General features: G+C 41.9%; 1 long non-coding RNA gene across 1 annotated transcript in view; it reads left to right on the top strand.

Moving 5' to 3' along the window:
- Positions 1-26,450, top strand: part of LOC142108190 (uncharacterized) — a 75,518-nt gene that overhangs the window by 23,440 nt on the left and 25,628 nt on the right. The window contains exon 2 of the long non-coding RNA XR_012680115.1: positions 23,082-23,196. This is a non-coding gene — a long non-coding RNA (uncharacterized LOC142108190). The remainder of the gene's footprint in view (positions 1-23,081; positions 23,197-26,450) is intronic.

The raw sequence follows: 26,450 nt of genomic DNA on the forward strand, positions 1-26,450 counted from the left end.
AATAGACTTAAACAACGGTCCTCATCACCTTTCCAGACCCCAAAATTTTGTCACCCATTCTCTGTCATCATCAACCCAAATATTTTTTGTACACTCTCGGCACTGTTGCCACTTAATACCCAGTCCCATAAATAGACATTTTAGTGCCCTGGGCAAGACAGGGCGGAGGGAGGGAGAGGGAGGGAGGCAGAGGCTGACACACTGAAACAGAGGGAGGGAGGCAGAGGCTGACACACACACACACACACACACACACACACACACAGAGGAATAAATAAATATGCTATGTACAAAGTACACATAATTGGTATTTCTATACTCTACAGAACTATCCAAAGTGTTTATCAAACACTAAAAATCTTAAATATTGAACAGGAAAAACATCAGTATGTCAATTTTCACAAACTTTTTAAATGTATAAAATATTAAGGGAGAAAAAGAGAGAAAAACAGCGAGAGAAAGGGGGAAGGAAGGGGAAACTTAGTGATTTATAGCATAGATCTTAAGTTGAAGTTATTAATGTCCATCTCAAAAATCTAAATAATGTGTTATGATAAGCTATTAGCATTATCATAAAGGGAAAACAATATATATGGGGTAGAAGATGTTCTAGAAATAAGTGTGCATCAAGTCTCTCTGATAGAATTGAATTTAACTCCATACCGGCAATGAACCAAATAGAGTAGACCACAGAGAAAATTGAAATTTAGTATTGAATATTTGTTCAAGCATTGTATGAATTTCCTTCCGAAACTTTAAAATCTGATGGGGATGTGTCCACAGTCCCGATAGTCCAAGTATTATCGCAAGCTTGTCTTTCTGGTAGAAAGCTCACTTAACGATTGTGCATTAGTGTTGTTAGTACTTGAGCCTTGTACCATGGATTTTAGAGAATAGTTTCACATCACTTTTTAGCAAGGAGATTGGGCGATAACTCCTGCAAAGTTTTGGTCATTTTTCAGGTTTGTGTAGACTTGCAGATTTTTATGTAGATTTGGATCAAAGACTTGTTGGAATGTTTTATAATCGACTGTCAAAAATACCATCAGGACCTGGTGCTTTCCAGCATTTCTGACCCTTTGTGGCTTGAGTAATTTTTTCTGTAGTTATGTCCTTGCCAAAGATCATTTGGATAAGTGGAAAAATGAGAGTGAGGAGTTTGTAATTTTGGTTAGTTCAGGGTTAGATTTAGCAATCATTCATTATTTTTGAGGGGTCGTGGATAATAGTTCCCTGGCTATCTGTAATTATGAGAACATTGCTTATGCAATTTTCTGTGCTAATAATTTATCACCTTATCAAGTTTTTATACAATTTCTGGTTCAACTATCTCAGAACTTGCTCAGTACGCCAGGTTAGGAAAATGTTTGGCCCTCCTCTCCCTGTACTTAGTTGAGAGAGTGGTTGGAAAGGGTAGATTTATGTAGGGCTTATAATTTCTGGATTTGATTGGTCAAGCTTAAATAAGCATATATGCATATTTATAATCTTGTAACTATTATGGCAATAGATTAAGAGTTAATATAATGTTATGATCAGTGTGCATGGAATACTAAATTAGCTGTTAACCCAAGAGAGCAGAGGGCAATCTCCATAACAATAAATTAGTTATTTTTTTGTTGCATCCCAACTGTGAGGGAGAATGAATAAAGGGAACAATATACTTAGCTATGATTGCTGGAGTTGCAAATTTAGAAAAATACCAATACAAGTGTAGAGATAAACAAATCAGCATGGATAATATTCACTTCCATCACAGAGGTTAGCTGCAGTCACCCACAGTAGTAACATTAAAGTGAAAATAATATTGCTGTAGATAGAAATTCTGAGAGACATGAATAGCAGTGTAAGGATCAGATCAGTCTAATTTTCACTGCCAGCACAGAGGTTAGCTGCTGTCACTCACACCAGAAACATAAGAGGGAAAATCATATAATGATTAAAGATGCTCGGGCTCGGCTCAACCGAACCTCGCTGGTCCGAGTACCGAGCTAAGTCGGCTCGGTACTTTCGCACCATTGGAAGTGAAAACAAAGCAAAACGTCATCGCTGCATTGTCGGATCTTGCGTTTTTTTGGATTATATAAGTACTGCTCTCCACGGCAATCCAGCGTCATTTCACAGAGGGACACAGAAGGGGTAGCAGGGTTGTTAGCAGTCTCCAATGCAGTTGGGCAGCGACATTAATGAAAGAGAAAGAGGAGGGGGGGCAGTACACTTGGCAGTATCCAGTGACATTGTACTGTGACATAGCTCCCACAGAATCAGAAGTGGTGGCAGTTTTCAGTGCTGAAAAACAAATTATAGTGCTGGCAGTGTTCTTCAAAGGCTCCAGTGACATTCTACTGTGCCATAGCTCCCCCAGAAACAGGAGATGTTCAGTGCTGAAAGCAAAACTGTAATAGGGCTGGCAGTATTTTTAAAAGTCTCCAGTGACATTCTACTGTGCCATAGCTCACCCAGAAACAGGAGAGGTGGCAGTCTTCAGTGCTGAAAGACACATTATAGGTCAGGCAGTGGAATTAAAAGTCTCCAGTGACATTGTACAGTGCCATAGCTCACCCAGAAACAGGAAAGGTGGCAATTTCTTAGTGCTGAAACCGAAATTATAATAATAGAGCTGGCAGTGTTATTAAAAGTCTACAGTCACATTTGTACTTTATCATCAAAATGGATTCACATCAGTCCACAGAAGACCAGGAGCACCAAGCAGCTGCTGATTTTTTTATTTAGAAAAACTTGCAACAAAATACATAGCACAACAATCTTACAATAACGAAACCCCTCCCATATCCCAAATCAAAAGTCCATGCTCATAATAAATAAAGTCCATAAAAATAGAAAAGTCCATAGGCCTTCATGGCTAACGTAAACTGGTTTTATGCACCATAATAAATAACAACTTTAATGTTAAAGCAAACTTTAACTGTGCAAAACTAAAAACAAGCATAGAGGAACTAATTAGGATGACTAGACATATGCAAGCACTTACTAAAAAAAGGGACCAATCAAAATCTACTGGGAGGTGAAGAAATAGAAAGCCAACAGATGAAGAGGCCCCAGATTTCTGCCACCAACTAAGGGGGTTTCAAGCCACGCCAAAACCTGGCCCAGCTTGCAGCATCCATCCGTTGCCTCTCGATATCCCTTATCTTCCAAACCTCGTGAAGAATATCTCCCACCACCCCTTTGCAAGGGAGGACTTTCTTGTGAATTGTCACTAAACACCGTGCATTCCAAGTGTAATACCTAACCACTAATGTAACTAAAAAGAGAGTGACCAAATGAAAAGCCCTAAACCTCTTGAGCGCCCCGTAAACCCACTCAGGGTAACTAAGCCCCGAAAGACTAGGGGTGCCCAAGACACACGAGACCCTATCATAAACCTCTATGTTAAAAGTACACCTCAACAAGAAATTATCCATTGTCTCCTCCTCTCTTGGACACTCCTCCCGTGGGCAGCCATGATCATCGACATTCCTTACCTTGAGGTTTCCTCTAACATAGAGTCTCCCGTGAGAAGGAAAGCCATGCAATGTCCCTGAAATTTAGAGGTATCCTCCGATCAGTGATCAGAGCTATACCATTTAAGCAGACAGTGCCCATGCAGTCCTCAGTGACAGAGGCTCCCAGAAGTGAGACCACTAGACTCTCCTCTCCAACTCCCTTCTAGAGGAGCTGTTGACCTCTCCCACCTCCAGTTGCCATTCCCAGGGCTGCCAAGAAGAATTCAGGGCCCGGGTACAACAAATTCATGGGGCCCCCTCTCATAGTCAAGTAAGCCCCCAAAAAATTTTCTAACATCAAAACCACTAGGCTCTCAATTCGCCGGAGCGTCACATATGTTCAAGCACTCCTGACTTTCAGGACATCTACCACCACAGTGTAGTATACAAACAATGCAGTGTGTACACAAACAGTTCAGTCTTGGCCTACACCTTACATTGGGCACAACATTCACCAAATATCGGTATTGTCCCTACTAGAATCACAACATTTCACACACTGTGCTGCTCTCTCCTACCTGTTCTTCTCACTTTCTCCACCTGTGGCTGATGGTTTCTTTAGTTGTGTCTTGTCCGGATCCAGAAATGTTGAAGGACCTATTTTGAAAAAAAAATGGCTACATTTAGAAAATTACAGCCAGCCCCGGCGTTAAATCAATAGCACCCACGATTAATAATTAGGCCTTCCTCCAGCCCCAACATTAAAATAATTCTATTCACATTTAATAAATAAACCTATTTCCCTTCCTGCAAACAGCCCCAGCAATACCTATTTCCCGCAACCATCACTGCCATTAAATAATTCATAGTCACATTTAATAAATAGACCTCATTCTCCCTAAACTCACCCCAAGATTCAATAGCCCCCAAACCACCCCATCCTAAATTAATAGTCCCCACTATTAAATTGCCTCACCATCACCCTACAAACAAAATAGCGCCCATTAATTAGCCGCCACCTACCTCACACATACTACATTGCAACAAGCCCCCTGTGCCATCACACACACAATACTGTGCCCCTTCATCACAACTACACTGTACCCCCTTATGCTCACAATGCGACCTCCATGCTGCTTTTCCCCCTTCTTTTTTACTTTGTGGCTCTCTCCCACTTTTTTTATTCCTCTGTTCCTCTGTTCCTCCTCTGTTCCTCTCTCCCACTTTTTTTTCCTCCTCTGTTCCTCTCTCCCACTTTTTTTCCCTCCTCTGTTCCTCTCTCCCCAATTTTTTTTTATTCCTCTGTGGCTCTCTCCTTTTTTTCCTCCTCTGTTCCTCTCTCCCATTTTTTTTTCCTCCTCTGTTTCTCTCTCCCCTTTCTTTATAGTACTGTCCCTCTCTGTTTTCCTCCCCTAGCCTCTCCGTTACTTTACTTACCTTTTGTCAACGTCTTTCTTTTCTTTTCTGCTCTTCTGTCTCCTCTTCTGTCTTCTTTCTTCATGCTGGCTGTGGCGCTCCTCTCTGACTGACAGGCGTGACTTGATGACGTCACGCCCGGCAGTCAGTGTGAATGGAGAAGAGGAGAGGAGGGACACGGCGCCGCGCAATCACGTGAGTATTGGGGTTTTTTTGTTGTTTTTTTCTTCCAGCTCCCAAGAAACCCAAGACCCCCCCCCCCCGCGGGATAAAAAATAAAAAAAGTTTAAAAAAAATATCACAAAAGAGAAAATGAAAAAAAAAATTAATTTTTTTTTTAATTAGCAGCGAGGGCCCGGCCCGGGCCCCCTGGCATGGCCGGGCCCGGGTAAACTGTACCCGCTCCCCCCCCTCTCGGCGGCCCTGGCCATTCCTTGTCACCTTAAATCCCAGTTTCACATAGGCCGGGAGGTAACCATGTGGAATTTGAAAGCTCTTTAGTTATGACTACCTCTTCAGCAGAGCCCTTAAGGGGCCTAGGTACAGCAATTGTACCCAAGGAAATGCCTGAATGGATACTAACCTCTGGAGTCTCTACATGGGTGGGTACTTCCCCTGGCATTATAGTGTTAAGGGTCAAGGGAACTGGAGCAACTCCAAGATCAGGATCCATCCTAGATGTCGAAGGGACCACTGAGTAATCTGGCTGCCTCTTCCCCCTACCCTTCCCCTTGCCTACTCCTACCACTAACCCAACCCTTACACCAACAGGGAGTTCCTCTACCTGTAACTGAGGGGGGTTCCTAGGTAACTTCTTTACCTTCTTCCTCTGACGCTTAGGCCTAAGTTTCAAATCACCTTCTATGTCCCTCACCACCTCTCCCTCTTCTTCAATGGAAATAACCAGAAACCGATATACAACCACAATGTCCCCTGATTTTCTGGACACCTGCTTTCTCCTTTTATTTTTGCCCACTAGGGTCCATTCCTCTTTCTCCATCTCCATTTCGGACTCTGAGACGTGATCAGGAGCGGCATGTGCCTTATTCTGAGATCTGCCTCGCACAGCCTCCTCCCTCACACGCTCCAGAGAACCCTCCATGCTTTGTTGCAAGACTATTCCCTCTTCAACCACAGGGCTCACTATTGAAGGGGTCGCAGTTGGAACCACAACTGAAGAAACTTTAGTATGCTCCGCCAGTGGGCATCTACTATATGGGTGGCCATCCTCACAGCAAAGATTACACTTAATTGCAGTACAATCCCTTGCGGTGTGCCCTAGCCCCTGACACAGAACACTTCAATTCCGTACAATTATTGCTAAGGTGCCGAAAGGATCCACACCGGTGGCATAAACGAGGCTGCCCGGGGTAAAAATACTGGATCCTATCCCGACCTATGTAGGCTGCAGGGAGGAAGGGGGGTCTCTTTACTTATCCATTTTTTTTTTTTTAAATCCAGTATTTTTATTGAAATTTTTTAAGATATAACTAAACAACAAAAAGAAAAACAATCGCATACATATCGGAATTAAATGACGGAATTTACAAGATTACATTAAAGCATAATAATAATAAATGTGCTATATTCATTCAGGATCATACATCGTAAATGCTTATACATAAGTATGTTACACATGCAGGGTTTATTACATGGACTTAGATACTTATTATAAGAACTGCGGTAGCCATACATTTAAGTAGATAGAGCATCTGTACTAGATGACATAGGATAGAATGGAGACTCTAACCATCTGTACCATATATTCTCAAATTCCTTCAGAGCCTGTCTGCAAGTATAAACAAATCTCTCGTGCCTTATGGTGGTATTGACCAGTGCCTTCCAATTTTTAACCGTGGGACTTGTCGGGGCCAACCACAGCCTCGCTATACAGACCTTAGCCAACATCAATAACTGTGAAATGTACATTTTTGTCAGTTTATTAACTTTCCCCTTCAATCGGAGCCCAAAGAGACAAGTGTCAGGTGAACTAAGAGACACTTCAATTCCAGTAACCCGAATACATCTCCTGATCCTTCGCCAGAAGATTTGTATACATGAACACTCCCATAGAAGGTGCCAAAAGTTAGCATTGATCGAATTGCATTTCGGACAGTTAGGGGTAGCATCCGGGCGAAATTTTGCCAATCTAATAGGGGTAAAGTAGGCCCTGTGTAAGATAAACACCTGTATTTGTTGAAAATTTAATGTTGAAGTATAACCTTTAGTACTGTCTGTAACCATTTCCCACTCCTTGTCTGATAAAGGGCCAATATCTATTTCCCACTGATTCCTCAAACCATCCAAATCATCTGCAGTGGATTCATAAAGAAGACATGAATACATTCGAGAGATCAGACCTCTATAACCCAAGGCCTGTAATTGTTTCCTCAGTGGATCCACCCCAAACACCAAAGTCTCCCCTTTAACTTGTGTGTTTAGGGCGTGTCGTAACTGAAGGTAAGAATAAAACATTGTTCTGGGTACAGAGAATTCCCCAACCAACTGTTCGAAGGATTTAAGTACATTTGTATCATAAAGCTGATCTACCGACACCACACCCAACCGAGACAACTCCCTGGCCCTCTTCACTGTATTCAACTTCTCAAATTTCTTTGCCCCCCAGATAGGAGTATAAGGATCAATGTCAGTTTGTTTCATTATTTTATTACAGATTGTCCAAATCTTAACTGCCTGAATCAGGAGCGGAGGAGCCCGCATACCAAGCCGCCCCACCAGCAGTGACTGTAAGGGAGTGTGATTAGAATTAAATTAGTGTACCAACACCCAATGTAGCTCCGAAACCCATGCCTTAAGGTGGACCAATTGAGAGGCAAAATAATATAATTTCAAGTTAGGAAGTGCAAATCCACCAGAAGATCTGGATCTATACAGCGAGCTGAGCTTGACCTTAGCCCTTCCCCCTCCCCAAACCAATGAAATCAAATAGCTATCAATGCATCGGAAAATGGAGGGTGGAATATATACAGGTGACTGCTGGAGTATATATAAAAACTTTGGCTGCACCATAATCTTAATTAAATTTATCCTACCGGAGACAGAAAGTGGGAGCTTCTTCCATACATGAGTTTTTTCTTTAATGTATTTGATCTGGGGCCGCAAATTAAGTTCTACATATTCAGCGGGGGTATTAAAGATCCATATTCCCAAGTATTTGAATTTCGATGCCCATTTTAACTGTAAGCCTTCTGGCATTGTCACGGGACACTCCCATCCCAGAGGGAACACGCTAGATTTATCCCAATTAATTTTTAGGCCGGAAAAAAAACCAAATCCATCAACCACCCGCAGCAAATGTTTTAGGGAAGTGTCGTGATCTGAAAGGAACAACAGCATATCATCTGCATATAATGCCACCTTATCCTCTCTGTGCTCTGATCTAAGTCCCACAATTTCTCTATCATGCCGGATCTTACAGGCCAGCGGCTCTATTGCTAATGCAAACAGGGCCGGAGACAACGGGCATCCCTGTCTAGTACCCCGCTCTAATTGAAATTGTTGAGAAAGATGCCCATTGACACAGACCCGCGCCACTGGATGTGAATACAAAAGTTTAACCCATTTTATAAATTGCGGGCCAACTCCAAATCGGGACAATACCTCCCACAGGTATGGCCACTCCACCGAGTCAAACGCCTTGGCTGCGTCCAAGGACACCACAACTTCGCTCTCAGAAGAGGGTGACCGCACCTGCAGGAAAGTATACAGCCTTCTAAGATTGATAGACGTGGACTTGCCCGGCATAAATCCCGTCTGATCCGGATGAATTAATTCTAGCACCACTCTACTTAAACTCAAAGCCAGTAATTTTGCTAGAATCTTAACATCATTTGACAAAAGTGAAATCGGGCGGTAGGACTCAGGGTACAACAAATCTTTCCCTGACTTAGGCAGCACCACCACTATTGCCTCTGCCATTGAAGGGGAAAGAGCGCCAATCTCACCCAGCTCGCTGAATGTATCCAACAACCTAGACACAAAAAAGGGCCGCTGTTTTTTATATAATTCAATTGGGATTCCATCTACTCCAGGGACTTTACCATTAGGGAATGACATAATAGCTATATCAATCTCTTCAAGAGTAAAGGGTGAGTCCAAAAACTCCCTACTATCATCGGAGAGGACAGGAAGGGAGATACCATTCAAATACTGCTGTAACGTATCCATGTCATATCTGACCTGTGACTTATATGTATTCATGTAATATTTATGAAATACCTCAACAATATCAGGCATCAGATACTTCTTAACCCCACTGTCATCACAGATAACCGGTACTGCTGCATCTGCCCTCTCCGCCCTTGTCAGATAAGCCAGGAAGCTACCATTTCTATCGCCCTCTGCATATCGTACATGCTTAGAAAACAGAAATTTACGTTTGGATTTCTCAAATACATACGCTACCCACTCTCTCTGGGCCAACTGCCATGTTCCCCTTGCAACCTCAGTTTTGTCCGCAATGTATTGTGCTTCTAAGGATTTACACTTTTTCTCTAATATCTGTTCTTTTTGTCTGGACGACTTTTTAATTTCAGCTATGCCAGCAATTAATGTCCCCCTTAGGAAAGCCTTAAAAGCGTCCCAAACTATAGGTGGCCTTGCTGTTACCAGATTATCTACAAAGAAGCCTTCCCACTGTGTCACCAAGGTCGCTCCTGTACCCATCAAGGAGAGCCAGAAGGGATTTAATTTCCAAAAGGACTGACCTCTATCAATTGCAAAATCAATAGATAGGCAGAGGGGCGAGTGGTCAGAAATTCCCCTAGCCCTATATTCCACGCTCCTTACCAGCGGTACCAGAGAGTGTGACAGCAGAGCCAGATCAATTCTTGAAAACGCATTATATGATGTAGAAAAGCAGGAGAATTGGACATCTTCTGAGTGCCTCAAACACCATACATCTACTAACCCCATTTCCTCAACCAGAGCAGAAAAAGCCGACTTAGAGTTGCCAACTACAGCATTTTTCTCTCGCCATCTGTCCACCTCTCCATTTATCACATTAATAAAATCCCCTATACAAATGGCTGGAACCTCTGGGAACAATGCCATGAATTCTCCACATTTCCTTAACACCTCACCATTATACGGTGGGGATATACAGCTAACAGAATCACCGGAACCCAATTAATGACAGCCTTCATCAGTACAAACCTTCCCCCTGCATCCACTTGAATTTTTTCCAAGGAGAAGCAGAGACGTTTATGTACCAATATAGAGACCCCTCGAGAATTAGTCGTGTAAGTAGAGTGGTATGCCCTACCTACCCATGCTTTTTTAAGGGCGAGTATTCTATCACCTTGTAAGTGAGTCTCCAATAGACAAACAATATCAGGATCATTTTTTCTAATTTGTCTTAGTACAAGAGAACGTTTCACAGCATTATTTAGGCCCCGCACATTCCAGGAGAGAATTTTCAGCTCCTTATCAGATGTACCAGAATACATATAATAGTAGTCCCTCTTATCTCACTACCCCGCATCCCACACCCCTGCAGAGCATACATTGACATACTTATAAGCACATATAATCCTTGTCTATATATTTGCGATAACATTAAAACTACCCACAACTTAAATAACTTTAATACTAAACCCATACCCCCACCCTGTATACTCCACCCAACTTAAGTATACCTTAAACCCTAACTAAAATTACCTTAAGATATTCAGCAGGCCAGCACACTACCAAAAAAGGTCACCCGCCAACCCGCAAAATACCAGAAGATAGAGGAAGGAAGGAAAAGGGGCGAATTGAGACAAGAGAGGAAAAGAACGGCCTTATAGCCATGGGCTCTCCAGCCCATTACATATTTTTTTTTTTTTTTTTTACAGTGGACCTTTCAATATTAGTTTGAAAATCACAGACCCCACCTGAGCGAAATACATTTTTTTTTTGTACCACAGAAGAGAAATTACATTATGTATAGCAAATACCATGCATAATATCAATGACAAATCAGCAATGTCCAAAGGACTATCAGGAGAAACATAAAAAAAGTACTCATCCAGCATCAGCGTCCAGCAGCAGCTAGGCGGTCCAACCAAATTGCAGCCTCTCGGGGAGTATCAAAAAAGGATGTACGGCCCTCTGAAACCACTCTCAACCGGGCAGGGAAAATCATGGCATATGGGATCTGTAAATCTCTCAATCTTCTCTTCACCGGAATGAATTGAGCCCTGTTCTTTTGTACATCCAGAGCGAAATCAGGATAAATTGCTACTCGCTGACCATTGTATTTCACTGAACCTTTCTGCCTAGCCAAGCGTAGAATGGTATCTCGGTCACGATAGTGCAACAATTTGGCTATGAAGGTGCGTGGGGGGGCTCCAGGAGGGGGTGCTTGAGTTGGAATACGGTGAGCCCGCTCCACTGCGAATTGGGCTGTAAATGAATCTGTACCAAACAGTTGGATTAACCACTTTTCCAAGAAGGATTCTGGGGAGACACCTTCTGCCTTCTCGGGCAATCCAACCAACCGAATGTTGCTGCGACGCAAACGCCCCTCCATATCCGTAAGCTTTTGTTTAAACAGAGAGGCTTGCGACTCCAGACTCTCCAACCGGCCCGCAACTGGTGCAGAAGTGTCCTCCAATGTAGACACACGTGTCTCCACTTCACCCACTCTCTCCCTGATTTTTTGCACATCTTGCCGGAGAAGAGAGAGGTCCACCTGCACCTCTCCTATTTTATCCGTAACACGCTTTTCAGATGCCCCAATGGCCTGCAGGACCTGCTGTAATGTAACTTCAGGGTCCGCCAGTGGAGCCGACAAAGGGGGGGTAACGGGATGTGATGCATCTCCTGAACCAGAGGCTGTAGTGGAGGAGCGAGCAAATCGGTCCAATTTTCCCGCTGCGGTGGACTGGTTATGTTTGCCCATAATTTCACAGGAAAGATGGGATGATATTTATCCTACAAGCTTATGTGCAACCCTGTAACCTGTATAGCTTTAATTACATATAGGTGTATAGCTCAGATTGTATTGCTAGCAGTGCATTGCAGCCAGTTATCTTCACAGAGAAAGGTATATCTCCTCCAACAACACTGATAATGATAATCAAATAAGTCCAGAGCCCAATTCAGTTACTCCTCACTTGTACAAGGATATAAATGTACCTGTATCAGATGGATATCACAGGCTGTGTTCACCTAGGCCAGTATGTGGTATTACAGAGGCGCTGTCCCAGCAGTCATCAACTGCCACAAACTGCCACAGACTGCCTGTAGTATTCCTCTACCCAGATGCTCAACTCTTTCTCTCCCAGTCTCGGGTAAAATGGCAAGAGCACTATCAAAACAGGTACACTATGTACAGCAACTATTCGGATGCACAGTTTTGGGTCCAAAAGTTTCTTTATTCCACTATAACGGAGATCAACAGGATATCTGGGATGGAGAGCTCGTAACTGTGCTTGCTACTCCATGCTCGTCCAGGCCACGCCCCCTTTACTTATTCATTTTAATTGAACAACATTTTGCCATTTTGGTGGCACTCCTACTAACACAGGCTGTGGAGTCATAACCCGCTTCCCTGTTAATACCCCAGCATATGACACAAAGGCTGGCCTACCCACAGCACCTGAAGTCCCAGGTTGAGGCTCTAAAGAAGTAACTGGAGGATCAGAGATCTCCCCACCCCCACCCCTAGGCATAGCAGCAGCCACAGACATAGCAGGAGCCAAAACAGATTCAGCCACACTAATTGCAATATCTTTTACACACTGAGTTCCACTGGGTAATTTTCCAATACTAACAGGCCTAAAGACTGATTGCACAGACACAGAACCAGCACTAGGAAATGCAAGTCTCTCACCACTTATCTCAGAGTCCAAAGCACTTGGTGCCTCAGTCTCTGAACTCAGTTTATTTACACCTGTGGTAACGCTGACTGCTGCAGACAGTTCTCCAAGAGACTCACTCATTGCAAGATCAATCTGAGCCTCCTCCTGCTGCACAACACAGATAGCTGCTGACACAGATGCAACAGAGTCCATTACAGACTGCGCCATACTTCCGGTCGCAGCGCTCAAACCAAAGCCGCCATCTTGAGTTTAAAATTTTACCAATGGACCACGAGGGAGAGGAGTGACTACTGGCTGAGGTACAACAGGGCCAACTACCGACCCTTCGGTGCTCCCAGCCGGCGTTGACAAACCACCATCTTGGACTTCAGGTGACTCTTTGACTTTAGACACTGTAAGGCCCACTACAGACCCGACTGCACTCATGACCACACTCTGGGATGTCACGCCTTCTTACAATGCCCTTATGGATTAATAAAGGGCATTTTCTCCATCCATATTTTCCATCTCTGGAACAGGGATATTAGCAGGCATAGGGACTGATGCAGATTGTGAGGTTGTATTTACAGAGACAGGATCCACACATTTTACAACTTCACATGCAGGACCCACAGTCAGCTGTATCATACCTTGGGACGGATCAGTAGTAATAGAATCAGAAGATGCTAATAGCTGACTACTCTCCCTCGGATTGCTGGCATGTTGCTGGTAATATGCCATTCTCTTATGCAACTCCTCCAGGTGAGATTCTTTATACTTTAGTTTATCCGCCAATTCATCAATAGCCCTCTGCATTTCCACTCTGTCACGGCTAAACAACTTATTTTTCTTTAGCTTCTTTTTAGCAATTCTCTGTCGCAATCTATTAACTGAGGTCTCTGCCCCTTGCACTTCTTCCTGCAGATCCCTTTATTTCCACTCTGTCTCCCCAGGATAGATGCCACACTTCCCCCTCAATATTCTGTTCACCCCCTTGCAGCACACACTGTTCACCCTCTTGCAGCACACACTGCCAATTCCCCCTTGCAGGACACACTGCCAATCCCCCCCTTGCAGGACACACTGTCCCCTCCCCCCTGCAGGACAGACTATCCCTACCTCTTTACAGGACATTCTGTGTTCCCCTTATTACACTAAGCCCCTGCATAAACAGTATCACAAATCTTTACTTACCTTACTTTCCTCTTTTTCTCTTCCGTCGGCCGTCAGCTCCTCTCACTGTAGCTCCTCACTGACACAGTGAAGCTGACATCTTACCCGGCAAACCAGTTATTAGAGGGGAGGGGAGAGGAGGGGAGAGAGTGGCAGTGTGGATTCAGCACAAGGAACGACTCCAGCTCTGGGTGCGCAGAATCAATAATGAAAAACAAAAATTGTAAAAATAATCTTAAATGCTGTCAGCGCTATGCCTGCCAGGTCTCAGTGCCCTAGGCTGCAGCCTAATTAGCCTAATGGTTGATCAGGCCCTGCTTTTACACCTCTACTCTACACTCTCCTTGCTTACTAGCATTCCTGGACCTCTGTGTACTCCAGCCTGCAGACCGTTCAACCCTCTATGTTCCAGCTGTTTGCTTACCTGGCCCTCTGTGTACCCCTGTGCCTGCAGACTGTTACACCACCTGTATACTAGGTCAAAAGCTCCCTGCTTTAACTGTACATTCAGTCATCTCACCAGCCTGGTTACCAAAGTCCTCAGCCCTATCTGGCAATCCAGTCATCAAATGTCCAGTACTTGTGTTTATCTGCTTTTCATTTGCTTCATCTCAGTCTACCCTGTATGTTCCATGCTTAGTAAACCACTTTGTTTCATTTTTACATTACTCTCTGTGGTTTTCATGCTAGGGATCCTGACAAGAAGTTCCTAACTGTTGTGACATAAAAACAAAATCACATTTGCTTAGATGGAAAAAAAATTTGAAAAGTTATTTGTGAGTGAAACAATTTCTATTATTTTTATGGGCTTGGTATCCACATAAAATAAATACTTAAAGGTTTACACACCTGTGCTGCAAATAATTACAGATAGATACTTTCTAAGGTTGAGAAAACATTAGGAAAATCAAAGACCACATCAAGTAATAGATACGTGACGAGCTTTCATAGTTACTCGTAATTTTTGCTAGCCTTCCCCTCTTGGACTTCCTATTTTTTATTTAATACACCTTTCTTTTAAAGTTTGTAGGTAAATCTAAAATACCTGACCCAGGTCCCCAGGATCCACATTCCTTATTCTCTTTGCCATATGATTGGTGCTAAGTCTCGACATTGCGCTTGCCGACATGACATGAGCAAACCTGTCTCAGAAAAGGCCTCAATAAACATTTAATTACCCTTTACTATTTACCCTTTGTAACCAAATGGGACGAGGATCTCCAAATCTCATTGACACTTTAGCAGTGGGACAAGATCTTTTTATTTACCCATAAATACTTAGTCAGTAGTAAGACCCAAGACACTTCCTATAAACTATTATCATGGTATTATCAAACTCCTGCAATGTTCTCAAATTTCACAAGTAGGTGCTAGACATGCTGCACCATACTTTATATTGGTGGATCTGCTCTAAAATTCCGTCACATTGGCCACCCATCCACACCTTAATATAAAGCATAACTGGAGTACAGAATCCAGTAACCAACTCTATGCTCCATTTTGATTTATAGGGGGGAATTCAATTGGCCGCGTTACTGTAAGAAGTAACGTGGCCTGTGCACTATTACCGATATTACAGTAATAGTGCGCGTAATTACCGTTAGTACGGTATATTCAACGGCAGTTTTTTGCTGAGCCACGAGCAGAAATCTGTGCTAAAATTACTGTATTAACGGTAAAAGACTTAGTGCGGCGTTGTGTCGGGGGGAATTGAATTCCCAACATAGAGTTAATAAAATCTGTCAAGTTAAGAAATTTTTCTGACAGTGAAAGCTTCAATTTACTAAACTGAGGGTTTGAAAAAAATGGAGATGTTGTCTATAGCAACCAATTAGATTCTAGCTGTCATTTTGACCATCATCATCATCATTTATTTATATAGCGCCAGTAAATTCCGTAGCGCTTTACAATTGGGAACAAAAATTTATAAGACAATACTGGTTAATACATACAGACAGAGAGGTAAGAGGGCCCTGCTCGCAAGCTTACTTTAGAACCAACAATTGTAGATTAATTATCTTAAGTAGGTGGGGAGGCGAGTGTATTTTTTTATCCACGCAGCTTTTTTGCCTGTGGCTTTTCCCACCACATTGGAGCTTGCGGTGGTCAGACCTTGGCCATTCCCTATAGTGCTAGTGGCATTTGTACAATTTAGGCCCATTTGAAATATCAAATAATGTAATGGCCTCTTTCACGACCAGCACTCACCTGAGTCTGCATGATGTGTGCGTGACAAAAGGTTAATCAAAAACAACCACCTGGTCTGTCTAAAATGATTCAATTCTTCCCAATCTATGTCAAACACTAGCTTTGCCTTACCAATTATGCCAACGCCAAGGTTTTTTGTGAAGCTCTGACACTCTTACTCAGGAAGTCTTCGGTTCTCCATTAAAACTTATCTATCACAATTTATCTCCCTTGTTTCAACTATGTAGCATTTTAATCAAGCTGTGTGACATGTGAATTTCTATGAACACAAAGACCTGAACTTATTGGGCTTGAGTCACTAAGGACAGCAAAGCATAAAAAAGGAGTAACTTTGCACCTGGACAAAACCATGTTGCATTGGAGGGAAGGGGAATTTAAAATGTGGGGACAGATTTCTAGTTAAGGTAAGGCATGTCTTAGATCAACTTTAAATTTCAGTGTAAAAATAAAGCTATCAAGCATTTGTTTCCTACATGAAAAAATAGCCAGTATTTAACTTAAGTGCAAAATACTAAACTAATTTGCACCCCTTGCATTATAACATAAAATTCACAATGCTTAAGATTAAACAATTAACAATGACATTCAAAGATGCAATGCAATGGTTTCTTGTAAAATAAAAAGAATCAAACACAAAATTGATAGACTCATGTATGATCAAGTCTCTGTGGCTGGGAGAAACAGAATAATGGGACACTCTTCAACAGGGGCGGATCTAGAAAATTGCTATACCCGGGGTGATTTAGGGGGGGCGATTTAGGCCACGCCTCTTTCCGACATCTAAGGCTGCCGGCGGCTGCACACTATGTGCAGGTCCGCTCGGCAGTGACAGTGTGCTGCACGGCTGCTCTGTTTGTGTTTAAAACACAATCAGAGCAGCCGGGCAGCACACTGTCACTGCAGAACGGACCTGCACATATTGTGCAGCCGTCGGCAACAAGTCCCTGCTAGGGGGGGCGATTGCCCCGATCGCCCCCCCCTGGATATGCCACTGCTCTTCAATATCACATTACCTTCCCAATAGTGAACAATTTCTTAGAGTTACAAGACAGTTTTAAAATTGATGCAGGCTCCACAGCCCAGAATTTGAATGTCTGTGTAAATGCAAATTAGAGTTTTGTGACTCCTGTTCAAAACACCTTTCAAGTCTGGTTTGATTTATCCTGTCCTAACCTCTCACCAGCATGGCTTACAAATATGAATTTACCTCCACACAACAGGTCATGCGTTCCCCTTCATCTGCATACCACACGTCTCCTGTAAGTATGATATTGGGAGAAAATATGATATGATATTTTTCTATGTCCCTATTTCACCTGCTTACCATTAACATTTAACCTTGCTGCCTGCTTCAGCAGCACGATGTCTGAGTTTGTTGTATATCATTGTCCTTAAAGAGATTTTTTCAAAGGCTTCAACTTTTGTGACCCATGCCATAAATTGACATAAGGCGCTCGTCTGTAGCCAATGTTCTGATTTCTCTTTTCTACAAAAACCTCCCGGGGAGAACAGAGGATTTTGACATAATCAAAGGGAAACATTAATTTAGATTTAGTTTTAATGTTTTAACCCCTGGCTGTACACAGCTCCTCTGAGCCATATCAAGCTACTACTAGGAATTAATTAACAAACACATATTTGCCGTTTTATAGGACTAGAAATGAGCTTGCATATGACAGCCACATACAATAAGACACCACAATGAAATTGTACTCTGCAAATTCAACCAATAAAAGCTGTAAACTAAGAGTATAGCTTCTGGAAGTGTGGAGCAAATAAGGCTCTTTCTGGAGTCAAATGAAAGGACGTTCTGTAAAGGGTAACTAAACCCCCAACATTTATTAAATTTTTTAACATTTCCAAATCCAATGAAATACTTCACCCGGCAAAACAAAATCTCATCTTCGTAGCTCGGGTATATGAGGCAGTTTTGCAAATAACCAGCAGTGCTGAAGAACGCCTCCTGTCTTCTCAGGTCTGCAGATCATCCCATGCAACACTTGCTCAATCTGCATTTTGCTGCAAATAATCCATGTATGTTTCCAAACAGGTCCAAACTAGCTTAAATTGTTATATACTCCTATGTGCTGTGCACTGTAACTGAATCCGTTTCTCTGTATATTTCTTTTTGTTCAATTGTCCTTACTAGTAAAACATGTGCACTCAGCAGTCATTCAACTATACATGTTGATAAAGGTTTCTCAATGGCTATATCATAGTATGGATTCTGTGTGCAACATGTTGTTAAATGTGATAATATTAAATAGATTTGCACTGAGTGTAGATTGCCAGTAGAATGCTTGAATCGCCCTATATTAGAGTTGGTGGTAATTGAAATCTGAAATTCTAGTCAGGTGTTAAAATTACATTTCTTTTGTCATTATTGAATAAAGCTCTTCCCTCTATAGAATAAGGCCTGCACTTTAGAGAATAGTTAAGCATTGCATACAAAAGGATTTAAATCATTTTCAGCTGGATATCATATTTTTCAAATCCATGAAAAATAAAACAATCCGTTTTCTGTGGTCTAACTTGTATTTTGAGAATTTGCTCTGTGTCTACAGGCTTTTTTGCTCAGCGATTGCATTGGAGAGCAGTAAGTAAAAACTGTAGAAAAAGATGTTTTTAATATGCTAAAATACATATTAAAGATACTTGTGTGAGGGGTCTGTGTGAGTGGTAAGGACAAATGCCCTAGTAGAATTTATTTCCCTATCCTAGAGAGCTGACTATCTGCATAGGAGAGAAGATCTACACAGACAAGGGTATTATGACAAATGCACATTGGTAGATGAGACGTCTGTTATTACAATTCAAGTCGGTGGTGGCTGATGTGGAAATGTAGACGTGGTGGTATGGATAATGTAAATGAATGAAATTTGATATTTTTAAAATCAGAGCAGTAGGAGAAGAGGCGGTATGGCATACCACCCTATACCAGCCCACTTTACCGCTTAAATAAGTGCAATGTTAGATGGTAACGAGCATAACAAACTATATCCAAATGACACTTGGGGCTAGATTTACTAAGCTGCGGGTTTTAAAAAGTGGAGATGTTGCCATTTGCAACCAATCAGATTCTAGCTTTCATTTATTTAGTACCTTCTACAAAATGACAGCTAGAATCTGATTGGTTGCTATAGGCAACATCCCCACTTTTTCAAACCCGCAGCTTAGTAAATCTAGCCCTTGGTGTTCCCTGTCAGAAACCACCTTTCTTCAAGAGCAATCAGACTTATCAGGACTCTGTTAGTCCCTAGAATAAGGGCTGTTTTGATAAAAGGGCAAAAGGGGGCATTTGCCTTGGATCCACAATGACAGAGGGTTCACCTTAAGCTAATAATGGAGCACGGTCAGGAAAAACCCAAAAGCAACTTTTATCTCTGCCTCCAGGTGTCATAGGAAGAAACCAACTCTCTTGATTCCAAATTAAAAATGAACATCTATCAAGTGACCTATTGCTTTATCAAGATGATCTCAAATAAACAAAATGTAAAACATGCTCGCCTTACGTCTCTGTAACATTAACCCAAGCTTTAAATTAGCATGTATGACCTATTGGCTATACCTTTTGATGTTACAGTATAAAAGGTGTCAGCGGTGTTAATGTGGATGTTAAGCTACAACGCTTTTAAACTTAAACAGGTTGCTGCTGTTTATTGAACTTTTTATTGAATAAAAGTAGAAATATGCAGGTACTCACAGTTGGTTTTGTAACTTGTAGTACAGCAGGCAATGACAGTTGAATGCAGTTCACACTTATGTAGCAAAGGATGGTTTTCCTTATATACATGTATACATATGGATATGCAGTTACAGGCCTTTACTATGCTATTAAGCAGTTAGGGCTCTTTATAATGTAACCTATCAGTGTGGGGGCACAGACTCCTCTATATTGCTATGGGAGCCTCCAGTCACCTTCTGGGCACTTTGAGGCTTTATCTATCTATCTATCTATCTATCTATCTATCTATCTATCTATCTATACATACACATAGAGGTACGCAGCTAGCTATCCTGCGTCCTCTCTTAGTCTGAATATCGGAAGTGCGACCTTCCGGTTCGGCTCTCCGCACATGCACAGTAGCGCATCCCAGATGCTCTCAGCCTTGCCCCACTTCCTCCTAGACCACCGGGGAACTACAGGTACAAGGAGACAAGGGACAGAGCGTAGCGCTCCACATACTAACATGACCCACCACAAGCTTTAAACACAAACTTACCAATGTTTTCATAAATAAAATAATCTTACCTTTAGACTATGTGATATCAGATCTAGCAGACACAGAAATAAACAGTGACTATATACAGTACACACCTGCTCACAGGCAGATGGTAACTGAGAGTTCTGTGCCAAGCAGTGACCTTTATACCCAGCTGAGTGACATCACAATGGCTATTTGTGATGTAAGCCAGCCACATGATCAGCCAAGTCAGAGCTGTTAAAGCTAAACCTGCTTCATTTTATCACTAAGAGGTAGGAAATTACAAGTCTGTTCTCAACATTTAAATCAGCACTACCACATTTTTTTTTAGAAATTAACTAATAACCATACTTGCTGTGTATACTAAACTTGTATACACAGCACTGACTTTTGTGAGGTGAATATGTTTTTCTCGTATTTCAAACTAGTATTTTGAACTAGCTCAAACACAAACACACACCACACACACACACACACACATAATTTATGGGTCGATTCATTAAGGAACTCACATGCTGATATGTCCTGTATTTTGCGTTAAATTGTACTGTACATGCCCAATACGCAGGGCCGGTGCTAGGGTTCTCGGCGCCCTAGGCAAAATTTCGCCCGCGCCCCCGCCCCCTGAACACACTAAATAAAAAAATAATTAGATTTTACTTACCTTTTCTTCCTCTAGCTGCTCCTCGCGATGCATGCTGGGAGGGGAGGGGAGGGGGGCATCAGGCAGAAATTTATTCACACTGTCTGTCAGTGACAGACAGTGTGATACCTCAGAGGCGCCGCCGGACAGACTATCACATGATCACTGACGTCAGTGAGATGCGCCGCGGACATTGAAAAACGGCAGCGGGGTGCACTTCTCTCCCGAGCCGCTGAACCGCTGACTAGATTAGAAAATATAGTCAGCGGCGCCCTGCAGGTCCCAGCGCCCTAGGCAACTGCCTAAGGTTGCCTAATGGGAGCGCCGGGCCTGCCAATACGCCAGTAAACTCAAGTGCATCTAATTCATCTTTGAATGCAAGGGACGCTTCTGACTGCCTACAATGTTAAGGATGAAACGGGGGAAGTAGAGGGCGTATGCACGTAGCTAATGTACAGTAAGGGCATGCCAAGTTCGAGCGATTGCAGCAGTGTCCAATTCAAGCTTTGGGCATCTCTAAGGTACGTGATTGTCAGTTGTATCATTTGCATCAGCTACAGAGCAGGTAAGTGCCGAGTGATAGTGATGTATTTCATGGGAAAAATTTAAATAAACAAACTTTTTTTTTTAATGTTTTTTTTATTAATGACTGTATTAACAGGTGAAAGTAATTGAATATTTTTTTTTTCTGTGCATTCTGCTGGGACTTTATATGGCAGATATGTATTGTTCATATCCTGCAGTGTGTTGTGTTTGTCTCAATATGCAAGTGCTGTATAAGCAGTACCTAAACCTGTATTCATCAAGAAACTTTTCTTCAGATCTGCATGTAGTTGAATATGAACGTGCATATGCCCGAATTACTTGAGTTTAAAAAAAAATGCTCATTACGTTTGTTTTGCGTGCCTTAACCAACGCCAGTAATATCCTCAGGTACATGGGGAGTCATTCCTGGGGTTCGCATTTCATTTTCTTTAGCAGGGTATTTATAATTACGTACAGTAGAAATGGCAGGTCTTTTGCTGGCTATAGTATGTGCTGGGGGATCTCTCTGTGTGTATGTTACTTTAAACTGCCTTAATCATGTGGAAACAATGGTTTCAGCATAAATTTAGGCAACAGTCTCATTCATAAATAGGCCGCTAAATCTTAAAACTCTTGTTCCACAATGTGAAACCAAGACTTTGAGTTGAAGTGGGTCTTATGTATAATATTTGTTTGTTTGTTATATTGATTATATATTTTATGTATATTGTGAAGTTCACTGCTCTAGTATTATCCTTCTTTATTTAAGTTTTTTGTTAAATTGCATAGCGTGGATGCCTTCTTCCATCTTCGCAATGACTTATCATGAATATATATATAAATTAACTTATATAACTAAAATAAAACTCAGAGACATTGTAGTGGCTAAATAGGTCACAGTTTTATCAAATAATTAAATCTTGGTGGCCGAGAAAGAGCACTGCGGGACAGCTATTACCCGAACCAAGCGTGGATGGCCAAATGGCCCTGAATCCACCTAAAACCAATCCCTTACTGCTTGGCCGGTGCTAAATCTGGTGTGAGTGACCACACCCCTTCTAAACTCACAATGACATGCCCTCATTAAGCAGGTCAAGGGATCCTCTCTAATAGAGGACCAAGAGTCACAATTACCTCGAAAGGGGCAGTGATCAGCAATAACAAAGTATGTATCAGCCACTGATCACAGTGCCTTCCTACCAACTGTGCCTGCTCTGTGATGATGAGAACAAAGCGTTAAAACACGATACATGCCATCTCTTCTAATCCGGGGATGGGTGGGCCTGATCTTGTGCAGCAGAGTAAGAGGTAGGCTAGCAGGAAGAGGTATCTTATAACAAATTCTAGGACATTCCCTCAAGACTGTGATTGGTCAGCTTGCAGCTGAGAAATTACCCATTACAGGTCAGTATAAACTAGAAGGGTTACACACGACATGCATTTAAGTGCCTTCGTCTATAGGTACTCTCTTGTCAGTGTTAAGTAGAGCTATCTTTCATCTGGTATGGGTACCCGCATTTGGTATTGATTACTGGAATAATTTGAAGGTTTTGTGATACATTTTAAAATGTGAGTGTATTTTATATTGCTTTTTAAGTGATGTATATAATAAAGAGTAATACCCGGTATCTTGTTTCTCCTTTCTTTTTATATACAATAGCTGGAGTTTCATCAAATCAAAGTGATTCATGTAAAGAGAAAAGAGGTCTGATAAAATGAGTGCAGAGGAATGTATTCTGAAGAAAAGAGTGTTACAATTCATAGACGTCTTTCTTGTGAGTATTATTACAACGTGGAGTGGTGTAATGACTTCCCCTGCATAAAGACTTTTTAATCTATATTCCTACTCTGTGTTGGCCATCATTAAGGATTATATTTAAATTTTGCTAGGAGGTATGACACTATATATTTTTTCCTCTTGTCCTCTTTATGTATATGGTGAATGTTTGGATAAATCGTATAGGGATTGAAGTAATTGAAAGACTGTTGTTTTGAGGAGGTTTTCAGAGATTTCCTTGTTCAGCTTTCCACACATTTGATGATGGACTTCCTCTGTATGTAATTTTCTCCCTGAATTTTTCTATGTTTTAACAGGAAATGAGCCATTGGCTTTACTATATTTTTGGTGGCTACTTGCAGACTGTTAAGAAATAATAATAATAATAATAATAATATCTGTGTTTATTATTTTTACTTATGACATTTATATTTTTTAAGAATAAATTGGCTAATTTTATCAGCGCTTCCCTATTTTTTTTATTTGTGTTTTTCAAGGGCAACTCCAGCAGGTTGCTAAGAGGAAGCAGCAGATTTATTAGCTCTATATCCAGAGAATACTTATCCTAGCGCTTCTATTAGTTTATTGTTAATAAATAAGCCTTCAAGTTGTGTATATCATCTTGATGGCCCTAATATTCGTTCAAGGTAAATGACAAGATTATCAGTATTCAACACTTGGCATTGTTTATTAATATAATATTAGAGGTTTGTGGGAGACTATAATAGGCAATGAAATGTGTAACTATCAAATATAAACTAGAGATGCTCAGGCTCGGTTCCCCGAGAACCAAACACACCCGAACCTAGCAGATCCGATTACCGAACCGAGTCGGTTCGGTACTTTCTTACGCACCGTCAGAATTGAAAACGAGTCAAAACGTCATTGTTACATCGTTGGATCTCGCGAGTTTTGGATTCTATAAGTACCACCGTCCATGGCCATCCAGCACCATTTCACAGAGGGACACAGAAGGTGTAGCCCAGTTCTTGGCAGTCTGTAGAGCAGTTGGGCAGTGTCATAGGTAGAAAAGAAAGAGGAGGGGTAGCAGTGTTCTTCAACGTCTCCAGTAACATTCAAGAGAGCTCCATTGCTCCATTGCTAATTGTCATTGCTGAAATAGAATTAATAGGTCTGGCAGGCTTGTCTTCTGAATATGCAGTCAAATTGTATTGTGTTATCAAAATGGGTTCACAGCAGTACACAGAAGAGCAGGAGCACCAAGCAGCTGCTGGCACCAGACATGATGATACTAATCCCTCTACATCATCTGGTAAAAGCCTATGTTAAAGTGCATAGTGTTTGTAAGTCAGGGAAACCAAAATGCAAAAAAACACCTTTCACCTTGGTCAAGAAAAAAAGACCTGTAATCCATGCAAGGTTATTTGCAGAAATTTTTTTTTTTGCAAACATGCCATTCTACACACACAGTGGCAAGGAAAGAATGAGGCCTTCACCTTACACTAAGAGTGCTAGTTCTGCAACTGTCACTGAGGCATCTTTTTGTAAGGTCAGTCGTGACCTGGCAAGACCCTGTCATTCAGACTCCAAAAGTGGTGTCCAAATACTTTTACGTGTAAAAGCAGAGCTGGAAGAAAAGAGTAAGGCATTAGAGGAAAATGTATGTTCAGATTCGGAAATTACACAAATACCTGAGGAGAGTCTATCCACGAGTGCTATGTGTAATCATGACCATTCTGATAGTGTACCCATAAAGAAGGCCCCATTCAGCATTTCTACAGATGTGTGCATGAACAGCCCAAGCGTAGCCGTTGATATAAAAATTGAGGATGCCACTTTGAAATTGCAACAGGATGAGGTGGATATTTGTGTAGCCGACAAGGGCGCTAATGAGGATATTGATGAGGATGATGTTGTTGTTGTAAGTCCTGCACCAGTGGAAGCAGTTCTTGCATGTGATAAGAAGAGGGCCAGTGTCATGCCTTGGCATAAGACCAAAAAATCCACCTCTTATGTGTGGAATTATTCTTACCCAAATCCTGACAACAGTTGTCTAGCTATTTGTAGCGTTTGTAAAGCCACAGTCAGTAGAGGTAGGGAACTTAACCATCTAGGAACCTCATACATGTTACGCCATTTGAAGCGAGTTCATGGCAAGCTGTTGGGAAAAACAGAAACTTATGCTAAAAAAATAACAACAAGCAGTCCATTATCAGCTAGGTCCCTTCTTTCATCTACATACTGAAAACTGCAATCTACACCCACAACACCATCCTCATCAATATCCTCAGTAGCGATCAGAGTTAGTCCTGCATCCAAGTTGGTAAGGCTAGATGACTCCTCCACTATCTTTGATTAATCAGAAGAATTCTTGAGCGTTAGTCCTGGTGCTGCTGTTGCTGCTGCTGGGGGTGAATATTCATCCCAGATGCAGACCAAGAAGAAGACTACTAGTACTTTACAACAATTGACTGTTAATCCTTTGCAAGAGGAAACAAGTATGAAAGCTGGCACCCAGTCGCAAACCGGATCACAGACGCCATGGCAACTATGCTAGTATTAGATCTGCGTCCAATATCCACTATTAATGCAGCTGGTTTAAGACAGTTACTTGAGGTCTTGCGTCCCATTACCAAATTCCATCACAACACCATTTCACTAGAAAAGCTATTCCACACCTTTACCAGAAGGTTCGTAAAAATGTAATTATTGGGCTACAAAATAACATTCTACCCACTGTACACTTAACCACAGATATGTGGACAAGCGGAAGTGGGCAAACTAAAGATTATATGACTGTGACAGCCCACTGGGTTGGTGATTCGCCTTTACCAGCAGGAACAGCAGCAGCATGTACCCAAGTACGTCACATTTGTCAGAGGCAGGCTACTCTGTGTATCACCGGCTTCACTAAGAGGCATACAGCTGACAATCTGTTACAAAAACAAAGTAATGTCATTGCAACATGGTTTATCCCTCTTGGACTCTCCTGAGGATATGTCATTTGTGATAACCCCACCAATATTGTGAGAGCATTACAGCTGGGTGAATTCCATCACATTCCCTGTTTTGCTCACTCAAAAAACTTGGTGGTGCAGAGCTTTTTAATAAATGACAGGTACGTGCAGGAGATGCTGTCTGTGGACGGTAAAATATCTAGACATTTCCGGCATTTGGCAACAGCATGTAGGAGATATCAGCAGCTACAAGAACAATTCAATTTGCCCTGCCACCAACTGAAGCAAGAGGTGGTGACAAGGTGGAATTCCAAACTGTATATGCTTCTGTGGA

The sequence above is a fragment of the Mixophyes fleayi genome, chromosome 1 (assembly GCF_038048845.1).
Source record: "Mixophyes fleayi isolate aMixFle1 chromosome 1, aMixFle1.hap1, whole genome shotgun sequence".
Lineage (NCBI taxonomy): Eukaryota > Metazoa > Chordata > Amphibia > Anura > Limnodynastidae > Mixophyes > Mixophyes fleayi.